General features: G+C 40.9%; 1 protein-coding gene across 7 annotated transcripts in view; it reads left to right on the top strand.

Annotated features, from left to right (window-relative positions):
• Positions 1 to 14,946, top strand: part of tanc2b (tetratricopeptide repeat, ankyrin repeat and coiled-coil containing 2b) — a 218,719-nt gene that overhangs the window by 22,348 nt on the left and 181,425 nt on the right. For all 7 annotated transcript variants that reach the window (XM_090212876.1, XM_090212875.1, XM_021576270.3 and 4 more), the window contains exon 2: positions 6,110 to 6,296. The gene's annotated coding sequence lies outside the window, so the exon portion shown is untranslated. The remainder of the gene's footprint in view (positions 1 to 6,109; positions 6,297 to 14,946) is intronic.

Below are 14,946 nucleotides of genomic sequence, written 5' to 3'. Positions count from 1 at the left end.
GTATCAGCACTTAAAACAGTGATTTAAAATATTTGGATACATTCCATAGACTTGTTGTGAAACAGGATTGTGGTAGTCTAATATGAGCTGATCTGTATGGATGAAGACAGAGACGTTTTCATGTACTTCCTCGTATCCTTTCTAATCAGCATGTGGCCAATGGGACCAGGGGGACAGGTGGGCTGCCTCACCTGAGCCCTGTATACTGCCTGACCCCTAGTCTTCCTGTGTGTCTAGACTGGTGTATTAACCTCAGGGGATATCCCCCTCTTTCCCCCACCCATAAATCGTTGCTTTGCCATCTATTTTAACTCTAATCACTGCCCTTTCAGCCAGTGTACTCTCATGAGAGGGCAACACAGACCACGTCTAGGCTGTATGTTTTGTCATGTAATAAGGTGTTTCCAGTTTACATCTCTCACTTCTACACAGATATCTCAGAATGATGCTAGACACTTGTTCAGACACATCCAAAACATTTGTTCAAATACATTAGTTGTAGAGCCAATAACTCATGCATGAAAACTCATAGATAAAGCACTACAAAATGTTCCCTGCAGGGGTAAAAATGTACAAATAATTAGGAAATCTGAAAAGTCCATGTGACACCCTTGAGGAAATCTAATTATTGTGACTCAGACAGTTAGTCTGAAGAAGCCTATTGTACGCCAGTGGCATTCTATCCTCATGAATGCCATTTTTTTTGTCATAAATGGCACCCTATTCCCTATGGGCCCTGGTCAAAAGTAGTGTATTATATAATGAAGGGGTGCCATTTGGGATGCATCCCAAATCTAATTTTGGCCTGTGTTTGAAGAGGGTGCAAAGCAGACAGACAACTGCATTGGGTAGTGGACTAGAATGGAGGAGCTCAGTGGTGAGCTATGGTGAAGAAGGGGCTCTCTGAAGCCAGACAGAGTTGAAATTCAATTTGGGATGTTGGTAATGTTTCCTTGAGTCAGTTTTGATGAAATCTTAGCTACTGACTGATCTCTGGGTAAACAAATACCTCTGTCAGTTCTTAAACTTCTGAAATCCCTCCTTCTGTGCTCCTATAATTATTTGTAAATAAATAATTTATATTTGTCACTGCATTATTCATGTTGTGCTTTTATTTTGTTCTCTTGTCTATTCAACATCAATTGAGGCTTGTACCTTTTTCAAGTGATCATGTATAGGTCATCCTGTGCTCTCACGGAAACCAAACAAAGACAGTGCAACTTGACAAGCAGAATGTTGTCAAACAGCTGTCTGTCTCTGTCTGTCTGTCTTTCTAGCTCTCTGTTGTAATGTCATAATGAGTACAGTTACAGTACATGCACAAAAATGAATGCAGGCATCTTAGAAGTAGTTTTCATGTACAGACTATATGTCCAAACTCAGAATCAAATATGCTTATTAGGGATGCACGATATATTGGTGAACATATCGGAATCAGACGATATCTATGGGGGTACCACAGGGTTCAATTCTCGGGCCGACTCTTTTCTCTGTATATGTCAACGATGTCGCTCTTGCTGCGGGTGATTCCCTGATCCACCTTTCCACAGACGACACCATTCTGTATACATCTGGTCCTTCTTTGGACACTGTGTTAACTAACTTCCAAACAAGCTTCAATGCCATACAATACTCCTTCCGTGGCCTCCAACTGCTCTTATATGCTAGTAAAACAAAAGGCATGCTTTTCAACCGTTTGCTGCCCGAACCAGCCCGCCCGACTTGCATCACTACTCTGGATGGTTCTGACTAAGAATATGTGGACAACTACAAATACCTAGGTGTCTTGCTAGCCTGTAAACTCTCCTTCCAGACTCACATTAAACATCTCCAATCCAACATTAAATCTAGAATCGGCTTCCTATTTTGCAACAAAGCCTCCTTCACTCACGTTGCCAAACATACCCTCGTAAAACTGACTATCCTACCGATCCTCGACTTTGGCGATGTCATTTACAAAATAGCTTCCAATACTCTACTCAGCAAACTGGGGGCAGTCTATCACAGTGCCATCCGTTTTGTCACCAAAGCCCCTTATACCACCCACCACTGTGACCTGTATGGTCTAGTCGGCTAGCCCTCGCTACATATTCATCGTCAGACCCACTGGCTCCAAGTCATCTATAAGTCTATGCTAGGTAAAGCTCTGCCTTATCTCAGCTCACTGGTCACGATAACAACACCCACCTGTAGAACGTGCTCCAGCAGGTATATCTCACTGGTCATCCCCAAAGCCAACTCCTATTTGGCCGCCTTTCCTTCCAGTTCTCTGCTGCCAATGACTGGAACGAATTGAAAAAATCCCTGAAGCTGGAGACTTATAATTCCCTCACTAACTTTAAACATCAGCTATCTGAGCAGCTAACCGATCGCTGCAGCTGTACATAACCCTCTGTAAATAGCCCACCCAATCTACCTACCTCATCCCCATGTTGTTTTTATGAACTTTTCTGCTCTTTTGTACACCAGTATTTCTACTTGCACATCATCATCTGCACATCTATCACTCCAGTGTTAATTTGCTAAATTGCAATTACTCCGCTACTATGGCCTATTTATTGCCTTACCTCCTCACGCCATTTGCACACATTGTATATAGACTTTCTTTTTTGTCTATTGTGTTATTGTCTGAGTACAGTCAATACGCGTACAGTCAGTACGCTCGTTTATTCCATGTGTTGTTGTTTGTGTCTCACTGCTTTGCTTTATCTTGGCCAGGTCGCAGTTGTAAATGAGAACTTGTTCTCAACTAGCCTACCTGGTTTAATAAAGGTGAAATAAAAAAAAAAGTTGAACATTTTTTTTGTTAAAAATGCTATAATCGTATCAGCCGATGTCTAGTTTAACGCCCCGAGGTGCAAAACCGATGTCAAAGCTGACGTGCATACCTATATAACGTAATGATGCCACGGAAAATGTTGCGCTATATTTTGCGCGATAGGTGCGCTATACTAGCCCACAATGTCTGCTGTGTGGATTGAGCAGTCTACAAGTCGAGCAGTCATTTGAAAGAGTGAGTTGTCTCACTCAAATTTTCTTAAAGGCGAAATTCATTAAAGCCAAGATAATGGAATTTATTGCCCTTGTTAATCAACCGTTCTCTGTCGTGTGTGATGTTGGCTTTCGCCGACTGGTCGAGCACCGGTACACACTTGTTCTTCACCTATTGAAATTGAACATCAGTTCATGAAAATAAATAGCTAGTCAGCTTTGGGCAACAGGGCTAAGTTGCTAATGTTATAAGCAGTCAGCTAGCTTCATCTGGCTAGTGAGGCTCAACCGCACTGGGTTATGTGTTGTGAAGCTAGCCACAATAAGGATTAGGCACAATAGTGTAATTTGCGGTTTGCCTTCAAAATGAAAGAATGTCATTGACAGTAATGCAAATGAATACAAATAGTAGAATTATGCCATACTTTTATTTTTAAGGCTAACCGCAAAGTACACTATTGTGGCTAATCCTTATTGTGGCTAGCTTCACATAGATTGGTCCAACCTCCATTAATCAAATAAGAACTGTCTCATAAATTAGGGTTATTTTAGATGATGACACCTAGATATATAGTTAGCTAGCTACTGAAACAGATGTTGTGTTATTTGACACGTCAAATAGTGTTATTTGAGGTGTATCATTTTTGACACACAAAGACCCAAACGGTGTTCCATAGAAATCCTGGTTGAGAATGAAACGACAAAACAGCACATCAAGTAAGTGAAAGAAGTAGGTTTTGATTATGTTTTACTGGTAATGGGACATACGTAAATGCCAACAAAATAACTTTTGTGTGTGTGTGTGTAACCTTTTATTTAACTAGGCAAGTCCGTTAAGAACAAATTCTTATTTATAATGACTGCCCGGACGACGCTGGGACAATTGTGCGCCGCACAATGGGACTCCCAATCACGGCTGGATGTGATACAGCCTGGATTCGAACCAGGGACTGTAGTGACGCCTCTTGCTCTGAGATGCAGTGCCTTAGACCACTGCATCCGTGTGTGTGTTAACTATTTAACTGTACTAGAATGCTTAAAAGGCCACTAAAATTGTAAATATTGGTTATCGGGTTTGTTTTGGAAAGGGAAATATCGGTATCGGCCAAAAATGTCATATCGGTGCATCACTAATGCTTATTATTTTGATTGGCAATTTTCTTCATTTATCAGAGTGCCACCAGGTAGCCTGATTTCAGATGTGTCTATGTAAACAGGATTATTAGTGAAATAATTATTATTGGAAAGCATGTAAAACGTTTTAATCGAACTATACTGAACAAAATTATAAATGCAACATGTAAAGTATTGGTCCCATGTTTCATGAGCTGAAAAAAAAAATGTGCACAAATTTGTTTACATCCCTGTTAGTGAACATTTCTCTTTTGCAAGATAATCCATCCACCTGACAGGTGTGGCATATCAAGAACAGCATGATCATTACACAGGCCACTCTAAAATGTGTCATTTTGTCACACAACACAATGCCACAGATGTCACAAGTTTTGAGGGAGTGCGAAATTGTCATGCTGACTGCAGGAATGTCCACAAAGAATGTTCCCAAAGAATTTAATGTTAATTTGTCCACCATAAGTTGCCTCCACGTCGTTTTAGAAAATGTGGCGGTACATCCAACCGGCCTCACATCCAGCTTCTTCACCTGCGGGATCGTATGAGACCAGCCACCCGGACAGCTAATGAAAATGTGGGTTTGCACAACCAAAGAATTTCTGCAAAAACTGTCAGAAACCGCCTCAAGCTCATCGGCGTGCTCGTTGTCCTCACCAGGATCTAGACCTGACAGCATTTCTGCATCGTAACCGACTTCAGTGGGCAAATTCTCACTACTGGCATGCTGGAGAAGTCTGGTCTTGATGGAATAATCACGGTTACAACTGTATGATGGTAGACGGCGTGTATGGCCTTGTGAGGGCGAGCAGTTTGCTGATATCAACATTGTGAACAGAGTGCCCCATGGGGCTGTGGGGTTATGGTATGGGCAGGCATAAGCTACGGACAACAAACACAATTGCATTTTATCAATGGCAATTTGAATGCACAGAGATCCCGTGACGAGATCCATTGTCGTGCCATTCCTCTGCCGCAATCACCTCATATTTCAGCATGATGATGCGCGGCCCCATGTTGCAAGGATCTGTAAACAATTCCTGGAAGCTGAAAATGTCCCAGTTCTTCCATGGCCTGCATACTCATCAGACATGTCACCCATTAAGCATGTTTGGGATGCTCTGGATCGACTTGTACGACAGCGTGTTCTAGTTCCGCCAATATCCAGCAACTTCGCACACCCATTGAAGAGGATTGGGACAACATTCCACAGGCCACAATCAACAGCCTGGTCAACTCTATGCGAAGGAGATGTGTCGCGCTACATGAAGCAAATGGTGGTCACACCAGAGGCTGACTGGTTTTCTGATCCATGCCCCTATCCTTTTTTAGGGTATCTGTGACCAACCGATGCATATCTGTAGTCCCAGTCATGTGAAATTGATAGATTCTGTCCTAATGAATTTATTCAAATTGACTGATTTCATTATATGAACTGTAACTTAGTAAAATCTTGTGTTTATATTTTTGTTCAGTGTACATCACAGTTCTTGGTGCAACACTATGTTTGCATCTAAAATGGTACCCTATTCCCCCATAGGGATCTAGTCAAAAGTACTATATATTGAATAGGGTTCCATCTGGGACACCCTATACACCCTATGTCAGTCCACCCACAGTTTTCCATTAACACGCGGGATCTTGCCTGCCTGCGAACACTATGACAACAGACTCTTTCAGACATCCCACACTACAATACAGACTGAGTAACTGCACCATTACATTAAATACTGTTGTGGTTTCTGAACGTTAGATTATTCTCTGTCATGTATCACCACCTGTGGTTTTGTATGCAGTTGAACATTCTTTTCCACTGTGTGCCAATAATTCTCTCTCCCCTCTTCTCTCTTCTCTCTCTCTCTCTCTCTCTCTTCCCCTCTCTCTCTCTCTCTCTCTCTCTCTCTCTCTTCTCTCTTCTCTCTTCTCTCTCTCTCTCTCTCTACATCTTTCCATAGTGTTTAATCATCCTTGTATGGGTTTCCCTCCATAGAGAGCTGTGCTGGGTGTCTGCCCCCTTTGTAGTGGGATCAGGATCAGGACTATGGTTCATGTTCATCATAGAGACATGTAGCACCTCACTGCCTCAGTATCTGGACACCTGGACACCTCCAGACACCTGAACACCTCCGAACACCTGAACACCTCTGAACACCTGCCTAGCCTGCTGTCTACTCATGGTGAGTCATCATGTCTCAGGTTTCACACAACTAAGACTACACCTGTCTGGCTGGCTCTACAGTCATTTAGGTCTAAACCGATGTTACTCATGCTCAGCAGCTCACTACAGAAACAGGCTGTTGGTGTAAAAGAGAATGTGTTCTCAATGACATACCTGATTAAAAAAAGGCAAGCACAAAAGTGTTCAGAGGTGTTTAATAAGCTGTACCTGTTTTGGCATAAACTGAATGAATAGTGGTTCTGTCAGTCAGGGAATGTATTTCGAGGGTATAATGTAGCTAGCTTTAACTGAATACTGTGCTTTTGTAATCAGGTTGGAACACATATTGCAAGCTTTGATCTTGGTTAGCCCTTTAGCAGTGATGTTTGCTAATGAGTTTTTTCCATAGGAGACTAGTAAGGATACAGCCCTTGTCTAGCAACTACCCAGTTTTATTTGGTAGTGAGAGGAGGTTGGGAGCCACTGCCTCAGAATAGATTTGATGTTGTTTACCAAGGCATAGATGGAGAGCCCATCAGCAAAGAATAATAATGTATTATTCTATTGTCCTTTTTTCAAAGGCTTGTCATCAAAGACCAGCAGTGGCAGATAGGCAGCTTCTCACAAAAGAAATGAATATCACTATAAAAAAATGGGCTATTATTTCGGAAAGAAGTACTGAGTGCTGATCGATGTGTCTGCTTGGGGGCCTCATGTAATTATTCTGCAACTGTCCAGCCATGAAATTGTTGTTTGGCTTCGAAGTGCAAAACTGTGTATGAGGCTGATAAACTTTGATATGATTTGAAATGGACCCAAAATAATTTAGTGAGTACAAGTTTGAGTGTGCAAGGCCTTCTGAGAGAGGGAGTGTGATAAAGTGAGACAAAGAAGGGGAGCGAGCGAGGGGGAGAGAGAAATATAGAAAGACTGAGAAGGCGAGAGAGTTCAGTGTTACCTTTAGGATTTCATTCGGGGGGGGGGGGGGGGGGGGGTGATGGGGTCTTCCTGAGGCAAACATCTATACAACTGGCGGCCCAGCTGAAAACCAGTTATCTAAACTGGTAGTAATCATGGTCGAATTACCGACTGGGGGCCGGGGCCCTGATTGATTTTGTTAGTCACTCTCACTCAGATATCATATTTATAAACTGCAAACATTTCTCTCCAGCCTATGGCAACGTGTAGAATTGCAGGAAATGATTTATCAAATTGCATGATCTTCTCTCAGCCCCATCGCAAAATGTCTAGAATTGCAGCAAACTTGCTTTGAAACGGTAACATTTTCTCTACGCCCCATGGCAAAATGTGGAGAATTGCTTTTTCTCTCCGCTGTCAAGAGGGGGGCCGCTGAAATATTTTTGCTCTCAAGGTGGTGTGGCCCCCCAACACAATTTCACGTAGGGCCCCCAACAGGCTAGCAAATAAGGTTGGAGTCAAGAAGAAAAGTCTCTGCCAGTAATTTCTCTCTGTGAGAAGGAAAGTTACCAGTACCAGGCTTTAAAGTAGCCTCTACAGTTTCTGCTCTGATGCGTCATGACGGGGCTGCTCTGCTATTTTGTTTTGAACAGTGTGTCTGACTCAGTAGTGTAACGTTATGACTGGGCCGTGTGTGTGTGTTGTTTTGAACTGTGTCTGCCTCTGTCTGAATAGCTTCTGACAGCTGTTTAAGGGGTGTAGAGCTGTTGCCGTGGTGCCACTGCAGAGCTGTATCCGTAGTGACAGAAGCCTGGCACACATGGTACGCTGCTACGCAGTGTTGCCCCTAAGACATACTGCAGCAGAGCAGCAAATGGAGTGGAAGCGTAGGCCCATTAAACCGTAGCTCTCCTCAGAGAGGCGACAGAGGCCAACCGCTCCCCCCTCGCTCTCTCGCCTTCTCTCCTCTCTCTCCTGCTCTCCTCTCCTTCTCTCCTCTCTCTCCTGCTCTTTCTCTCACTCTCTGGGCTTGCCTCGCACGGCTCTCATTCCTTCACAGGAAAGCGCTGACACAAACTTTTGTCTGACTAAATGTCTCCTGACCCTGTGACACAGGCTCTTTTGTTCCTTGTGAGATTATGGAGCCGCAGAGCAGACTACAACAACGGAAACACTGTTAGACAGTGTTCTGGAGGTAGTAGAAATTAAAGCTATGGATTGTTCAAAATGTAGTAAATGACATGGAGGTCACTCTGAGGAATGGCTTTTTTGTTTATCAACCACTTTCAAAATGTTCTCTGCAGTGATGTGCATTGTGCTTTTTGACATTAAAGCAAATGGGTAATGTCAAAACCTGCAAGAGTTAACCATTCTGCCACTGTTCTGTAAAAGGCGGTAGGTGTCGATGTTTGCCTGCAAAGCGTGGGCTTGGTGAATGACTCTAAATGTTCTTTGTCAATATGAATGATTCCAATCAGCACTTTAGAATGTATGTACTTTTGTGAATACCAGTTATTTAGATACTGGACACTACTGCTTGCTGCTCAGCTATAGAGAGGATGAAGATGATGATGACTTTTGCCAGGATGGTGCATGGGATCTTAGGAACAGCGTTCATCCCTGTTGGTGGGAGTGTGTGGAGCTGCAGTAGCTGTAGGTAGGTGAGTGTAGGTGAGTGTGTGTGTCAAATGCACTTCAAACTCACAAATGACAACCAGCGAAGGCTAACCTCAATTCGCAAGGAAGACAATCCAGTTGAGTTATGATGAACAGTGAACAGTCCTGCCCCTTACCTGGTCTTGTTCTATAGTTGTAGTCCTTTTGATCTTTGCCTGTTTCATTCATCTGAGTTTATAGTGACTTTGAGCTCAGTATCACTCGAGGCCACAAATCTCTTCAGATTAAAGATGGCGCTGGGGCTTTTTCTCTCTCGCTCTTTTGTGACATGTCACGGCTGTTCAAAGAATGTGATGCAAGTGAAGTATCAGTGAGATCTGGTTATAATTCATGAAAGGATTCAAGGAATGGAAACCTTGTATGGCAGACAGTGGTTATATGTCTACTTTGCTCATTGTCATCTGCTATAGGAGGTGACGACTCTGGGAGTGTGGTGCCTGGAAAACAACCTCACTCAAAGTCAACAAAACAAAGGAGGTGATCGTGGCCTTCAGGAAACAGGGGGGTGCACTCTCTACTATCTACATCGATGGGACCGCAGTGGAGAAGGTGGAAAGCTTCAAGTTCCTTGGCGTACACATCACTGACAAACTGAAATTGAGCACCCACCCAGACAGTGTGGTGAAGAAGGCGCAACAGAGCCTCTTCAACCTCAGGAGGCTGAAGAAATTTGGCTTGTCACCTAAAACCCTCACAAACTTTTACAGATGCACAATTGAAAGCATCCTGTCGGGCCGCCTGTTACGGAAACTGCACTGCCCGGAACCGCAAGGCTCTCCAGAGGGTGGTGCGGTCTGCCCACCCTCCAGGAGACCTACAGCACCCAATATGACACAGCAAGGGGAAAAAAGCAACTGTCTGTTCACCCCGCTATCATCCAGAAGGCGAGGTCAGTACAGGTGCATCAAAGCTGGGACCGTAAGACTGAAAAACAGCTTCTATCAAGTCCATCAGACTGTTAAACAGCCATTACTCATCTCATATGTATATATACTGTTTTCTAGACTTCTACGCTATCTTAGTAACTTAATAATGTTTACATATCTTGCATTACTCATCTCATATGTATATACTGTATTCTATACTATTCTACTGTATCTTAATCTGTTCCTCTCTGACATCGCTCGTCCATATATGTATATTGTCTTAAATCAAATTTATTTGTCACATACACATGGTTAGCAGATGTTAATGCGAGTGTAGCGAAATGCTTGTGCTTCTAGTTCCGACAATACAGTAATAACCAACGAGTAATCTAACCTAATAATTCCACAATTACTACCTTATACACACAAGTGTAAGGGGATAAAGAATATGTACATAAAGATATATGACTGAGTGATAGTACAGAACGGCATAGGCAAGATGCAGTAGATGGTATCGAGTACAGTATATACATATGAGATGAGTAATGTAGGGTATGTAAACATTATATTAAGTGGCATTGTTTAAAGTGGCTAGTGATACATTTTTTACATCAATTTTTAAAAAATTGAACAGCCATAGTCAATCAATCAATAATATAATAATTATTTTAGCAAAAAAAAAAAATTTTTAATTTACAATCTGTAGAAGCTATGAGAATAGAAAGGTTCAGTTCTTTTCTGAAGCATCACAGCACAGTTATATGGCAAATAGAAATCCAAAATGGATGGTGTTAAGAGATAGATGGGAGCGGCTGAATGGAGCTGAAGGGTGGGACTAGAGCAAGGACTAAACACAAACAAAATATAACTATTGTAAAATAGATTTTGTCTGTAAAATGTGTATAAGATGTATAAACTGAAGGTAGAAGCCTAAGTGTTATTGTTTACTAGTTTACTCCAATTGGGGTAAGGGTGGTAGGGTTTGCAGGGAATAGTAAATGTACGTATATACAGTTGAAGTCGGAAGTTTACATACACCTTAGCCAACTACATTTAAACTCAGTTTTTCAAAATTCCTGACATTTAATCCTAGTAAAAATTCCCTGTCTTTAGTCAGTTAGGATCCCCACTTTATTAAAAGAATGTCAAATGTTAGAATAAAAGTAGAGAGAATGATTTATTTCAGCTTTTATTTCTTTCATCACATTCCCAGTAGGTCAGATGTTTACATACTCAATTAGTATTTGGTAACATTGCCTTTAAATCGTTTAAATTTGGTCAAATGTTTCGGGTAGCCTTCCATAAGCTTCCCACAATAAGTTGGGTGAATTTTGTCCCATTCATCCTGACAGAGATGGTGTAACTGAGTCGGGTTTGTAGGCCTCCTTGCTCACACACGCGTTTTCAGTTCTGCCCACAAATTTTATATAGAATTTAGGTCAGGGCTTTGTGATGACCACTCCAATACCTTGACTTTGTTGTCCTTAAGCCATTTTGCCACAACTTTGGAAGTATGCTTGGGGTCATTGTCCATTTGGAAGACCCATTTGCTACCAAGCTTTAACTTCCTGAATGATGTCTTGAGATGTTGCTTCAATATATTCACATAATTTTCCTGCCTCATGATGCCATCTATTTTGTGAAGTGCACCAGTCCCTCCTGCAGCAAAGCACCCCCACAACATGATGCTGACACCCCCGTGCTTCAAGGTTGGAATGGTGTTCTTCGGCTTGCAAGCATCCTCCTTTGTCCTCCAAACATAATGATGGTCATTATGGCCAAAAAGTTATATTTTTGTTTCATCAGACAGAAGGACATTTCTCCAAAAAGTATGATCTTTGTCCCCATGTGCAGTTGCAAACCGTAGTCTGGCTTTTTTATGGTGGTTTTGGAGCAGTGGCTTCTTCCTTGCTGGGCTTCTTCCTTATGTCGATTATAGGACTTGTTTTACTGTGGATATAGATACTTTTGTACCTGTTTCCTCCATCATCTTCACAAGGTCCTTTGCTGTTGTTCTGGGATTGATTTGCACTTTTCACACCAAAGTACGTTCATCTCTAGGAGACAGAGCGCGTCTCCTTCCTGAGCGGTATTACGGCTGCGTGGTCCCATGGTGTTTATACTTGCGTACTATTGTTTGTACAGATGAACGTGGTACTTGTTAGGTGTTTGGAAATTGCTCCCGAGGATGAACCAGACTTGTAGAGGTCTACAATTTGTTTTCGGAGGTCTTGGCTAATTTCTTTTGATTTTCCCATGATGTCAAGCAAAGAGGCACTGATTTTGAAGGTAGGCCTTGAAATACATCCACAGTTACACCTCCAACTGACTCAAATGATGTCAATTAGCCTATCACAAGCTTCTAAAGCCATGACACAATTTGGGAATTTTCCAAGCTGTTTATAGGCATAGTCAACTTAGTTAATGTAAACTTCTGACCCACTGGAATTGTGATACAGTGAATTATCAGTGCAATTTTCTGTCCGTAAACAATTGTTGGAAAATGTACTTGTGTCATGCACAAAGTAGATGTCCTAACCGACTTGCCAAAACTATAGTTTCTTAACAAGAAATTTGTGGAGTGGTTGAAAAACGAGTTTTAATGACTCCAACCTCAGTGTATGTAAACTTTCGACTTCAACTGTATGTGTATGTATATATGTGTTTATGTATGCATATGTGCATATACGTGTATGCATATGGATATATATATTTACCAAAACAATGGGGAATTGGAAATGATGCAGGCAATTACATTGATGGAAGCAACAATCTATCTGCAATATTAAGCTGATCCACCCCCTAAAAATACAAATACATTGATGGAAGCAACAATCTATCTGCAATATTAAGCTGATCCACCCCCTAAAAATACAAATACATTGATGGAAGCAACAATCTATCTGCAATATTAAGCTGATCCACCCCCTAAAAATACAAATACATTGATGGAAGCAACAATCTATCTGCAATATTAAGCTGATCCACCCCCTAAAAATACAATTACATTGATGGAAGCAACAATCTATCTGCAATATTAAGCTGATCCACCCCCTAAAAATACAATTACATTGATGGAAGCAACAATCTATCTGCAATATTAAGCTGATCCACCCCCTAAAAATACAATTACATTGATGGAAGCAACAATCTATCTGCAATATTAAGCTGATCCACCCCCTAAAAATACAATTACATTGATGGAAGCAACAATCTATCTGCAATATTAAGCTGATCCACCCCCTAAAAATACAATTACATTGATGGAAGCAACAATCTATCTGCAATATTAAGCTGATCCACCCCCTAAAAATACAAATACATTGATGGAAGCAACAATCTATCTGCAATATTAAGCTGATCCACCCCCTAAAAATACAATTACATTGATGGAAGCAACAATCTATCTGCAATATTAAGCTGATCCACCCCCTAAAAATACAATTACATTGATGGAAGCAACAATCTATCTGCAATATTAAGCTGATCCACCCCCTAAAAATACAATTACATTGATGGAAGCAACAATCTATCTGCAATATTAAGCTGATCCACCCCCTAAAAATACAAATACATTGATGGAAGCAACAATCTATCTGCAATATTAAGCTGATCCACCCCCTAAAAATACAATTACATTGATGGAAGCAACAATCTATCTGCAATATTAAGCTGATCCACCCCCTAAAAATACAAATACATTGATGGAAGCAACAATCTATCTGCAATATTAAGCTGATCCACCCCCTAAAAATACAATTACATTGCAGCGCTGTATCTGGAACCGGATTTTGCAGAAATAGAATGAATAGAGCACACATCATTTCCTATGATATTTAAATCCATCTGACAGTGGATCTACACAATGCATTGATATCTGAACATTCTGTACATTTCTTTTCTCCTGAACAGGCCCCAGGCCAGTGTAAGTGGTCAATTCAAAGTGTTATTGTTTCAATACACACTGTACCATCTTTAAAATGATGGGTGGCTGCATTATTGATGTAATGTTAATCAGTTCTTTTGATTTGAACTGATTGTTTTAGTTTTGTGGGCTAGGCTACCTATTTCATTTATGGATCAAGCCTTAGCAGTCATTTTGATCTTGTTCCCAATGATCAGTGCTTTAGTTTATTATATTGCTGTCCAGTGGTTCTGAACTTGCGATTCACCCAATCGTCCATGTTTTTCTGTGAAATAACCTTTTGATTTGAACATTTGAAAGGTTTTGGTGTGTGTACAAGGCTATTTGATTTCATTTATATATTTTACAGCACTTTGTTTTCACTAATAAATATGTTGAAATGGAACCAAATGATCTGTTTCAAGTCCTTTTTAAATAGGATAGATGGGCTATATGGTCTACTATGGTATAGGTAGAATCTGGTAGTCTGCCTATGACCATCTTGAGTAGGCCTATAATTCCATTCAGTTTAGAGGAATTAAGCGAATTGGAAATGAAGTATTATTAGTCTGGTTAATGCGATCAATTTCAGTTGATCGCCCACCCGCACTCGGCCCCGCCCCACCTACTCCGCCGATCTACCACGTTGCGGCCGTGGCATACTGTTTACTAAACAGTACGTGCTAAATAGTATGTGATGATGAGTAAATAGTATGCAGTTGAAATATATAGTACGCTTGTATGGGTATTCGGACACTGCCCATGTCTCTAGATAAATGCCTGAAATTGACATGTATCATTTTGTCGATGTCCCAGGCCTTTTGTTGTGTAGATCCCGTTAAATGCCTCAATGCTAATGATCATATATTTAATCAAATGAAACTAACTGTTGTAGTTTTTAGTTCTTTATCAAATATTTGGCAGTCGTCCAATTTTGTTTTCAAATAACTTGCATACATATATATATATATATATATATATATATATATATATATAAATACCTTCAAAATTATTTGTTTTTCTGAGTTATTCAAAATACTTTCAAATATTATAATTTTTTCTGAGGCCTGTATTTAAATATCAAAAGGAAATCATTGCCTTGAGTATTTAAAAATTTGGTATATTTTCTGCCCAGGTCTGCGTCAGTATTCATTAATGACGGTGTTCTATTTCATGGTTAAGTCTGCTTGCGCCCCAAAATTTAATGGCACCCTATTCCCTATGCAGTTCAGTAATTTTGACCAGAGGCCAACTATGGGCCCTGGTCAAAAGTAGTGCACTATATAGGTAATAGGGTATCATTT

This window comes from Oncorhynchus mykiss, chromosome 20, assembly GCF_057628025.1.
Source record: "Oncorhynchus mykiss isolate SJ-2025 chromosome 20, ASM5762802v1, whole genome shotgun sequence".
NCBI lineage: Eukaryota > Metazoa > Chordata > Actinopteri > Salmoniformes > Salmonidae > Oncorhynchus > Oncorhynchus mykiss.
The sequence above is the reverse complement of the archived record's forward strand: the minus strand, read 5'-3'. Positions and strand labels throughout refer to the sequence as shown.